Here is a 9,274-nt window from a genome sequence, read left to right on the forward strand (position 1 = left end):
CGAAGGCTGCGTCCCTCTGCAGCTCCCGGTCACGTGAGGGCCTCGCGTCACCAAGGAGCTCGCCCCCCAACTCCCGAGGCCAGTGCAGCAGGAGCGCGAGTCCCCTCCCCCGGCTCATGCACTCGCACATACAGCCCCCTCCTCCGGTTTGTGCTCGGGGGCCCAGCAGGCACCACCCTCTCACTCATCTCTGTCCTATCCAATCTGAGGGCCCACAAGTGGCATCACGTTCCTGGGGTTGGAATTTGCCCTCCTCTGTTTACCTAGGCGGTTCTGCAACACCCTCCACCCCCTCCCACTCCCGCCCCAGGCCTTGGTTTTGGCGTTTTCTGCTTTCTGTCCTCTTCTCGCTGGCCACCACCTCACACACACATACGCACACCCTGCACAAGCACAGCCACCATTTTCCACCTTGTGTCCTGCATTTATACCCTTCTAGGAAATTTAGAGTGAGGACTAGGGTAGGGAGGGGGCAAGGGACTTGTCAGAAACCTAGGCAAAGAGTTAGAGTGGGTTGTATATAGCCTTCCCAATAATCTCTTAGTTTCCTTTTTTTTTTTTAAAGTGAACATGTCTCGCCAAAACCGGTTTGGCTCAGTGGATAGAGCGTCGGCCTGCGGACTGAAAGGTCCCAGGTTCGATTCCGGTCAAGGGCATGTACCTGGGTTGCGGACACATCCCCAGTGGGAGATGTGCAGGATGCAGCTGATCGATGTTTCTCTCTCATCGATGTTTCTAACTCTCTATCCCTCTCCCTTCCTCTCTGTAAGAAATCAATAAAATATATTTTAAAAAAATAATAAAGTGAACATGCCTCAAAACAAAAATTATGAGGTTTCATTTTTAAAGAAATGCTTCATTCCACAGAATGAAAAAGCCTCATTGTTTGATTATGTTCACCTGTACCACACAGAAAATATTTTCTCTGGCTCCATACAACATCAAATCACTTTTGAAACATACTAGCTTGTTTCAAAGTTTCGTTTTGCAAGAGGGCCGCACCTTTCTGAACACAGTTGGTGTTTTCAAAATTATCTGTGAAGTAAATCTTCAGGGAGAAGTCCAGTTGTCAGACCTTGGCCATTTTATGTAAATTTGTGTGATGTTTTTTACAGAGTTCTTTCCAAACCTTCCAAACCACCCCTACAGATATCTCCTTAGAATGATCTCAGAGGTTAAGTACCTAATATACAGAAGTAAGTTTCAAAGCCTTTTGATGTGAATGTTTCAAAAATTAAAAATAAGCAGGAGGTAAGTGAAGTAACTAAACTTGAGACAGAAACTCACCTTGAATGTAAATGTTCCTTTCTCCAACTTGAAATAACTAAAAAAAATTATCACAGTTAGAAAATAGAGATGTCTTTAGAAAAGTGGTACTATTATAAAAAAATAATTAGGAGGTATTGCTTGTGATAAAGCAACCAAAAGAGTTGTATGCACTGAGGCAAGACAGGCCAGAAAAAGGCTAGGTTTGGCTCCAAACTCCTATGTAATCTCCTATCCTGCTAAACTAGCTGGGACATTGAATAAAGGAAGAGTATGTGTCTAGTGCATATATAGTTTGGAGATATATAAAGTTTTACACACACACACACACACACACACACACACACACACACACACACACTTTTAGAAAAATATAGAAATAACTAAAAAAAATTATCACAGTTAGAAAATAGAGATGTCTTTAGAAAAGTGGTACTATTATAAAAAAATAATTAGGAGGTATTGCTTGTGATAAAGCAACCAAAAGAGTTGTATGCACTGAGGCAAGACAGGCCAGAAAAAGGCTAGGTTTGGCTCCAAACTCCTATGTAATCTCCTATCCTGCTAAACTAGCTGGGACATTGAATAAAGGAAGAGTATGTGTCTAGTGCATATATAGTTTGGAGATATATAAAGTTTTACACACACACACACACACACACACACACACACACACACACACACAGGCTTTTAGGGACATATGGTGTCAATAGAAGGTCGCTGCCACCAATCCAATGCCAACATGAATCCCCACTGTGGGCTGTGGTAAATGGATAGACTTCATTCAGGTGAACAGTTTGCAAAAATGGCAAATGCAGCCTTAGGTGGAAACCAAAAGTATGCTCACCCAAGAAAAAGAGGAGGTCTACTTATATGTAAATAGTGAATGCCCTGATCCCTGATTGTTCTGTTTTTATGCAAATGAGGGATCCAAATTTGCACAATTTGATTGGTTCAAATAGCATTGTTCTGATTGGTCAGAATTGTGCTTCCTGGTTTGTCATTATGAAAGTGTTCTGATTGGTTGGTAAATATGCAAATGAAGATATGACTACATAACTCTGATTGGGCGGGCCAAGTCTCAGTCCATTGGTCAAAATATGATTGCAGGAGCTCCTTTATAGGGTTGTCTTAGCCAGGAAGAACATGATACAGGAGGCTTGGCAACTCAGTCTGCAGCTTTCCCTGATATGTATTTTGCTTGAGAGACTCTCTGTAAACAATGACTGCTAGACTCTGATTACGAGTTTAGGTCCAGTTTACCACAAGTAGTCCTTCTTGGCAGATATATTCCTCCTTGGTGTTTCCAATAGATATATTAGCACGTAGTCCCGAAAGCTCAACTTACAAAACCACATCTAATAATTATCTTTTAAAGGGATGCTAGTGATTTCTGGGTTCTGTCTCACAGAGTACTCTTCATACAAATAGCTCTATTAGTGATATTGGCTGAAAGGATGCTGATTAGAAACATGAGCTGTCTGGATAAAAGTCCTGGCTGCTACTAACTTGATGCGTCACTTTGGGTCAATTACTTATCAAGGTGTGTGTGCTTCCTTTGTAAAACGCATTGTTAGAAGTAAATCACATATATCAAGTACTTACCACAGAGCCTAATAAATTGCCAATAAAAGTTTACACATTTTTTACCATTATTAGATGATTTCTAACAAAATTTGAAGAGTAGGCATAGTTGAATTCTTTCCTTAGCTAGATCAACTTGTCTTTAAAATCCATGAGGACCCAACACATCTGTTTTTTTCTACTTTGCATAACCAGTGACTAGGTTCCTTGTACCAAGTGGATGATTAGTGAATATTTGTTGACTGAATGCATCCACAACAGAATTGTTCTTCATTTAAGAAACTGTGTTTAGAGCAAGACAGAAAAGCTTTTATGAAAATTAGGAATTACCTAGAAAGAAACCTCTTCAAGTAGAGAAACCACTGTGACATAACCATTGACTTTCAAAGTTCCCAATTGGAAGTCTAGCAGTTGGAGTTTTATTTCTTTCAGTGGCTAAATGTTTTGCTATTGTCTTTTTGACCCATATGGAAAAAGTCTTGTTTGAAACCATCACATTTTCTTGGATGAAAATATACGTTTGTATATTGTTCCACATTAGATATTATGCCATATAGGAAGTTGGTTGTAATGAAGTGATGTTTTAAAGATAAGTAAAAATTGTCCTGGAAGTGCTATCTTTACTAAAATGTTATGAGGTGTTGATTGAGATATTTTCTTGTCCCTTAAAGTTTTCTGGGGAGTTGGAGATAGATAACATGTTAAGAACAAAATTTGAAAAATTTCCAAGACTAAGTTAGGATACAAGAGTTTCAGTTTGGGACTCATGTGCCCTAAGGACAAAAAGAGGGTAAACTGGTTTGATCGCTCTTACCTTGAAATAATAGAAGGGTGATGTAGTATTGGGAAGGAAGAGAGTGGGCTTATATTTGAGGAAGTACAGCGTTTGTAAAAAGAATTTATCCCCTCTCCTTATCTCTTATAAATATGGCAGATAGTTACGCTTGATTCCCAAAGCCAATGGAGTAGGATCCTAAAAGAATTATACATAAAGTTTAGGGATATCTACAAGATGGCACAATTCACTTTTTATTCCTCTGCTAGATATCTGCTTCATCACTGGGGTTTTGAGCTACCTAGATGCTATAGGAGCCTAGAAAGAACATTTTTGCAGAAATTATGTAGTAGTGTGGCCTGGCGGAGAAAGGGCTAGAATGAACTCCTTACCAAAGTTCCCAATTCTGGAGGTGTGAAAAATAAATCCTACCGTATCTACAGGCTCTGGAGTTGTTGCTGGGGAGAAGGGAGTTATTGAGCTATAGGCTTACCAGAAACAGTTACATAGTAAGGCAAAGAAATCTATGACATCACAGGAATGTTCTGTGAGAATCATCAACTAGGAGCCACATGCAAGATATGGCTCAATCTTCCAACATGCCACAAAAATCTAAGGGAGCTGCTTGAGTGTGATTCCTTATCAGCAAGCTCTATAGAAATCAAACTTGAGCCACAGTGATGATTAATCACATGGGGATAGCAATCTTACCCTATGTAGTCAGATTAAAGAGAGTCTTTTTATCCCCCTTTTCCAAAATCTCAAACCATCTGAGTAAATATAGGAAAGGAGGATGTGATGATTAGCCCAGTAGGCCATGGGATGCCCATATATCTGGTTAAACATTTCTGAGTGTGTCTGCGAGGGTGTTTCTGGAAGAACCTAGCATTTGAATTGGTGAACTGAGTAAAGCAGATGGCACTCCCCAGTGTGGCTGGGCATCATCCAATGCATTGAGGGCTTGAATAGAACAGAAAGGCAGAGGAAGATTGAATTTGTTCTCTGCGAGACTGTTTGAGCTGGGACATTGATCTCCTGCCCTTGGCATTCCTGGTTTTCAGGACTTCTAGTTCAAACTGGCATCTGCACATCAGCTCTCAGCTCTCAGGTCTTTGAACTATGCCACTGACTTTCCTGGCTCTCCAGCTTGCAGACAGCACATTGTAAAAGTTCCTAGCATCCATAATCGTGTGAACCAAGACCATATCTATCTATCTATCATCTATCTATCTATCTATCTATCTATCTATCTATCTATCTATCTACTTATTCATCCATCTATCTATACTTACCTTGTAGGTTTACACACATTATATGTCAAATCAAAGTAAGTACACTAACATTTTATTTATAATTACTTTTGGCTCTTGTAGAGATAGTGATAGGCCAAAATCATAAATCTTCTAATTTATAATATTTTACATTTTTTCAAATATTCTGCAAAAATTAAGGTAGGTATGAGAATAAGCAATAAATTATTTTGAAAGACTAGCAAAACTGATCATTTCTATGTGTTGGCAGTACAGATGAGTAAATTCTCTCTCACACACACATACACACACATCCTCTTCTCTTCCTCCTCCCCCCATTACACTCCTACCCCATCTCCTTAATCAGGGGCTATATTTTCCACCACAAATCTGAGACTCAGGCAACCGTAGCATGATAGTATCTTGTGCCACATTTTACACTTAGAAACCTATACCTGGTGACTTGGTGCCCCCATTCCTCCCTCATCCACTCCCATTTACTTATCTTCATCTTTGAGATTAAAGATGCATTTCTGATGCTGTTCCTCAGGTAATGATTACTTCTATCTTCTAAATTGTCCAAGGAAAATGTATTTCTTTTGCAAGAAGGAAAATAAATCATTAATTATTTTTCTTTTAAATTCAGGTTATGAAACAGCATGTACAGACTTATTTTAGTTTCTTAAACATACATAGTGTTGAAAATAAAACAGCATTTATATAAATACTGATATGTGACAGGCATCATTGGAAAATATATATATATATATATATTCATTATTGCATTTTATCATACCCCAAATACTCTGAGGTAGATGCTAAGATTATCCCTCATTTTATACATAAGAGAAATTCAGGACAGTGAGGCTAAGCAACAAATAGGAAGTGGTAGAGTAGGAATTCAAACCCATTTAGTCTATTTCCTAAGTCTATGCTCTTAACCTCTACTCAGGTTTATTTATTAATAAGTCCCCAAATCTATATTTTACTCATTTTTGTCCTTTTATTGTTTGAGCCATTTTTCTGTGCTAGGCCTTGCCTTCCCTTTCCACATCTCAATCTCAGTACCATATTTAGGAGTTCTGATTCCCAAGACATAGCTTTTTCCACTTAAAAATATAAGAAATATATTTTCAGTTCACCATACTTTATTGAGCATCTACTGTGTGCTAGGCAAGGCCCTGGAGGTATAAAAGAGAACAAGGCAGATACAGCCTTCACACTCCTATGGCACTCATGGTTTAATGGAAGGAAACCAGAAGGTGAGTGTGGTAAGTACTGAAGTGGGAGTTGGAGCACTGAGTAAGAGGACTTAATTCAGGTGTCAGTGATGTATTCCAGGAAAAAGTAATGTCTAGGACAGCTGTGGGCAAACTACAGCCCGCGGGCCGGATCCGGCCTGTTTGAAATGAATAAAACTAAAAAAAAAAAAGACCGTACCCTTTTATGTAATGATGTTTACTTTGAATTTATATTAGTTCACACAAACACTCCATCCATGCTTTTGTTCCGGCCCTCCGGTCCATTTTAAGAACCCATTGTGGCCCTCGAGTCAAAAAGTTTGCCCACCCCTGGTCTAGGACGTCATGATAGAGTGAGGAGCTTTGTGGACCTGATCTCCAGTGAAACTAGTGAAAATTATATATAGACTAGAGGCCTGGTGCACAGATTCATGCACATTGAAAGGAAATTAATTAGAAGGTGGCTGGCGGGGTGGGACTGGGCAAGATGGGCTGGACACACCCTGGAGCCAACCTCCCGCAGTCTCTCCCTGACCGGCTGCACCTGGGGTGGCACCTGGGCTTGAACGGTATCTGCGGAGTGAGTGGGGTCCCTCTGGCAGGTGGGGTCCCTTTGCCTGGCCTGCAGGGATCGGGCCGAAACTGGCAGTCCAACATCCCCCTATGGGTTCTGGAGTGTGAAAGGGCACTCTGCGAAGTTGCTGTCCTTGGCAGCTCCTGTGTTGAGTTTCTGCCCCCTGGTGGTCAGTGTGCGTAATAGCGACTGGTCAACCGGTCATTCGGTCCCTTAGGGAATGGTCTTAAGGGCATATATCAAGTGGAAAACTATCTATTCCTCAATAAAATGCACAAAAATTTGATAAGAAAGGCAAGAGTCTGCCATATTTGAACCTAGACTGCTCCCTACCTCCTCACTCCCAGGTCAGGGAGTCATAAATTACACTTCCAGCCAAGAATAAGGGTGTCTTCTTTCTGCTCAGGGAACTCTGCCAGGCCAAAGAAGACACAGCTGATGAGTCCCTTTAAGTGAGCACAAGACCAAGCTCTCTGGTCCAGGTTTCTTAGAATGAATGGTCCTCACTGAGAAGCTCTGTGGGGATCACTTGGCAAACCCAGAGCTGGTGGCAGGGCACACACATGCCCATGGCCCAAAGCTTTGAGAGTCAAGCTTGTTTTCTGAAGTTCACCAGGTTCCTGTCTCTATTTACACATTCGTGGTCTCTCCCAGATACTGTGATTATGGTTCACTGAACATGGATTTTTGTTTGTTTGTTTGTTCTGTTTAGTTTCTGCAACAGCCTCACTAATGTTAAATTGCTTTTGCTTTAAAATATATCTCAATATCTTATCATGTGTTTTCCACTACCATTTTGCTCATTTTCAAAATGTAAAATTTAACTGTATTTAAAATTTTCTACTTAAATATTAGAAAAAATGTCACACTTTCCTAAAGTTCTGACTGGTGTTTGTTAAAAATAAATTTGGAATATTGATTAAAATCATTATATTTCTATACATTTGCAATGAACAATCTGAAAAGGATTAACAAAACAATTCTATTTATAATAGTATCAAAAAGAATGAAATACTTATAAATAAATTTAATAAGGGAAGTACAAAATGTATACTCTGAAAGCTACAAAACATTCTTGAAAGAAATTATAGAAAAATGGAATTATAACAATTGAATAGAAATTATAGAAAAATCAAATTATAGCAATTGAATGAAAAAATTCCATGTTCATTAATTGAAAATCTTAATACGGTTAATGGTAATGCTCCTCTAATTGATCTAAAGATTCAGCGCAACCCTTTCAGAATCCCTTCACAACCAATTTAATATCAACTATACTTAAATAAAAAATAAAAGCTTAAAAGCAAAAATAAAATAAAATTTAAATTAAAAAAGTCCTTCACTTCTGCTAAAATGGTTAGAATCAGAAAGTCAGACAATAAAAAGTGTTGTCAAGGATATGGGGAAACTGGGACCCTTACACACTGCTAGTGGGAATGTAAACTGACAGCCAGTTTGAAAAATAGTATGGTAAGTCCTGAAATGATTAATCATAGAGTTACTGTATGACCCAGTTCAATTCCTAGATATCTACCCAAGAGAAATAGGAACATATGTCCTCCCCTAGCCCCCAAAAAGTAAAAAAAAAAGAAAAGAAAAAAGAACATTTGTCCTCATAAAAGTTGAACATGAATGTTCCTAGCACCACTATTCATAATAAGCAAAAGATGAGGAAAGCTCAAATATCCATAAATGGATTAATAGATAAACAAAATGTGGCATAAATATGCAATAGAATATTGTACAACCATAAAAAGAAGTACATGCTACATAATGAATTAATCTTGAAAACATGCTAAGTGAAAGAAGGCAATCACAAAAGAACACATTTTATATGAACACATTTTTAGGAAAGATCCACGATTGGGAAATTTATAGACAGAAAGTAGATTAGTGTTTGCTTTGGGCTGAAGAATAGAGACATGGGGGAAGAGTCATAGCTAAAGGTATGGTGTTTCTTTTTGACTCAAAAATGTTTAATAATTGACTGTAGTGATAAATCGCACATAACTGTGAATATACTAAAAACCATTGTTTACTTTCAGTGGGTGAATTATATGGTATGTTAATTAAATCTTAAGAAAGCTGTTTAAAAAAAAAGCCGTCACACCTGTCAGAATGGCTATCATCAATAATTTAACAAACAAGTGTTGACAAGGGTGTGGAGAAAAGGGAACCCTTGTGCACTGTTGGTGGGAATGCAGATAGGTGAAGTCACTGTGAAAAATTATGGAGATTCCTCAAAAAATTAAGAATGGAACTGCCTTATGACCCAGCGATTCCACTTCTGGAAGAAACCTGAAATACTAATTGAAAGCATATATGCAGCCCTATGTTCATTGCAGTGTTATCCTATATAATAAAGAGGTAATATGCAAATTGACTGTCACACCCTCATAAGATGGCTGCCTATGACCAGGCCTGCAGGGGGGTTAGTGAGGGATGACCATACGACTGAACAAGCAGGCTGCATGGGGCGACCAGGCTGGCAGGAGAGTTAGTGAGGGGTGACAAAACGACTGAACAAGCAGGCTGCATGGGGCAACCAGGCTGGCGGGGGGGACAGTTGGGGGCAATTAGAGTG

The sequence above is a fragment of the Myotis brandtii genome, unplaced genomic scaffold (assembly GCF_000412655.1).
Source record: "Myotis brandtii unplaced genomic scaffold, ASM41265v1 scaffold87, whole genome shotgun sequence".
In the NCBI taxonomy this organism is placed as follows: domain Eukaryota; kingdom Metazoa; phylum Chordata; class Mammalia; order Chiroptera; family Vespertilionidae; genus Myotis; species Myotis brandtii.